Source organism: Rhincodon typus, chromosome 14, assembly GCF_021869965.1.
Source record: "Rhincodon typus isolate 14 chromosome 14, sRhiTyp1.1, whole genome shotgun sequence".
NCBI lineage: Eukaryota > Metazoa > Chordata > Chondrichthyes > Orectolobiformes > Rhincodontidae > Rhincodon > Rhincodon typus.
The window spans coordinates 70,434,360-70,437,235 of NC_063345.1; the positions used below are offsets into that span (position 1 = coordinate 70,434,360).

At 44.5% G+C, this 2,876-nt stretch overlaps 1 long non-coding RNA gene across 1 annotated transcript in view; it reads left to right on the forward strand.

Moving 5' to 3' along the window:
• The window catches only part of LOC125484899, an 11,182-nt gene extending 9,618 nt beyond the window's left edge, over positions 1–1,564 (forward strand). The window contains exon 3 of the long non-coding RNA XR_007263701.1: positions 1,478–1,564. This is a non-coding gene — a long non-coding RNA (uncharacterized LOC125484899). The remainder of the gene's footprint in view (positions 1–1,477) is intronic.
• Positions 1,565–2,876: the final 1,312 nt, after the last annotated feature.

Here is a 2,876-nt window from a genome sequence, read left to right on the forward strand (position 1 = left end):
TCTTCTTAGCTCTCTCTTTAGGTCCTTCCTGGCTAACTTGTAACTCTTGTATGGTCTCTCTCACACACATACACAGGTATGGTCTATCTCTCTTTCACACACACACAGGCAGTTTCTCTCTCTCTCAACACAAACATACACACACAGGCACAGTGTCCCTCTCTCTTTCCCTCACACACACATCACACACAGTCATAGTGTCCATCTCGCTCTCTCTCACACACAGTCACGTACACACACACAAACACACTTCAGCCATAATACTTGAGCTCAGAACCTCACTGACTAGCACCCTGACAAAATCTGTGACCCCATGTTCTTCCCAGTCCTGTACTGGGGCGAATTGGGAGGGTAGTGGGGAAATGTGGGTATTTGAGAGGCAGGCCTGTGACAGTGTTTTAAATTCTCAAACTCTGCCGATATATTCGTCAGGAGAAGAGGAAATAAAGATTTGAAAGTCAAGCTAGAAATGGCTGCATGTAGTGCAGGGCATGGAGACATAGGGACAGACAGATTCAGAAGAGACAGAAAGAGAGAGAGAGAGAGTTGGATTCTCAGAGCCACACTGACAGCAGGAAAACCCAAGAGATCCTCAGCAAGTATCCTCACTATCTTTCCAGTCTTGTCTCTCAGGGTGTCCATGGTTGGGCTCTTATGTGCTAGAATGGGACCAATGTTTAATTTTCAAAGTGCACTGACAGAATTATAATAAGGCTTTAAAAAGATTTTAGATAAACAAGGAATGGTAAAGCTTTGCTGCCTTAGAATTAACATCTCAGTGGCCAGGAAGATCCAACAAGGCTCCTGTCCTGCAAGTAACATCACAATCACACAGAGGCCTCCCCAGGGAGCAGACTGAGACATTGCAATATGTCATAGGTGGAGTCAGCAAACCCCTCACAGAATAAATTTGGACAAAAAATTTATCATAGATCATAGAATCCCTACAGTGTAGAAACAGGCCCTCCAGCCCAACAAGTCCACACTGACCCACAGAGGAGCCCATCCAGAACTCCCCCCCCAATCTACACAGCCCTGAACAGTACAGACAATTTAACATGGTCAATACACCTAGCCTGAACATCTTTGGACTGTGGGAGGAAACCGGAGCACCTGTAGGAAACCCATGCAGACACGGGGAGAACGTGCAGACTCCACGCAGACAGTCACCCAAGGGTGGAATTGAACCCAAGTCCCTGGTGCTGTGAGGAAGCAGTGCTAACCACTGAGCCACTATGCTGCCCCAAATTTGTCAGATTCATTCTCAAACCTTGTTCTGTTTCTCTGTTGAGAGAGTGAGCAGTTCTCCCTGTCTGAACTGCTGTCGTATGATTTGTTCTGTATTTTGATGTTACTATGATGTTTTGTCACACATAGAGGTGGGGGCATGCAGATACTTCTGGGCTCTTGCTGTGTAATTTTGCTGAAAAATGCTCTCGGTCCCTCTTTCAACTGATCTTTTTTCTTTTATCCCAAGGAACTTTTGTTTAGAAAGCTGCAATGTGAAGATCCAAAATGTCTGGGGCCAGGAAAGCCTTGAACAAGAATAACCTCAACAGCAGGGGAGTATTGGACTGAGGCCTATTCGACTCTGCACTCTGTTGGCGGTTCACTGAATTGTATCTCTTTATGACCCTGAGGTTTAATGTGGGTTATGGAGTGGGGCAGGATGACAAAATGTGACTGTGAGAGAAAGATCTGAAGAATTGAGAGCAGGGGAAACAGGAGAGCGATAGAGAGGCATTTTAGATTGTGAATTAGCTGTAATGTCAGATTCTGAGTTCACCAGGAAATAATTAAACTGAACCAGCATCACAGAAGGAAAACAAAAGAATCAGATTATCTGGCTGCTAATACATTGTTGCATGTGAGATCTTGTTCTGTATCAATTGCTCTAGTGCCATCATTGCAGACAGTCACTGTTTTAATCAGCTAACCCGTCATTTCAAAGTTTTCCAAAGAGCCTGGCATGAAAACTCATCGCCAGATATGTTTGTGTTTGGATATTGCAGAGGAATTGTCTGTGTGACAGGAAAACCTAGAATCTTGCTATTCTATCTCTCCATTGACTTTTCCTCCTTTGCCTTTCAGCTAATGCTGTCTCTTTTTTCTCCCAAGGGATTTTTTTTGAAGATCCAAAGAGGGAGTGTTTAGGGCCCAGGAGACCCTAGAACAAGGGCTTTCTCCAGAGGGGAACACGATCCTGACGCCTGTTCGACAGGCTGCACCACCCAGGGCCCATGCGGGTTGTGTCTGTTTATTATCCTGAAGTTTGATTTCCTCTGGGGCCCTGGTTTTTAGGGGCCTTTGGTTAATTGGTCTTGCCAGATTGTGGTCCTGTTGTTTTTAAAAAAGATTTGAAGCCTGGGGTTAAAGTAACCGGGGCCTTGGGATTTGACACAAACATGTTAACCCTCCTCCCAGTGAGTATCTGATGGACAGGAGTCGCCAAAGAGGAAATTAAAGCCCTAAATGTGAAAATCTCTCCAAAGCTCATCCTCACGGCAGAGTAATATGTGATGTGTGTAGGCCACGATGATAAAATTTGGTAGTTGCACAAATAAGATGCAGGTTGGCCATTTGAATTCAATTCCCTGAGTACCTGGGAGGGGATCTCTTTGTCTCCTTTCCTGAACTCTCTGCAGCTTCCTTTTGTTGATTTTTCCTATAAATAGAAACATCTTACACACGACAATGTGACTCGTCATTATTTGAAGTAGGGACATAGAAATATTTTGCAGCATAAGGTGATTTTTTTGAGACAACAGGGTAAAAATCACAGATGTAGACAAAGAGAGAGAGAGTGTGTGGACGGGAGGGAGTGATAGAGGGACAAGATATATCTTTGTAGCTGGGCTAGAAAAGGAAGACAGGAT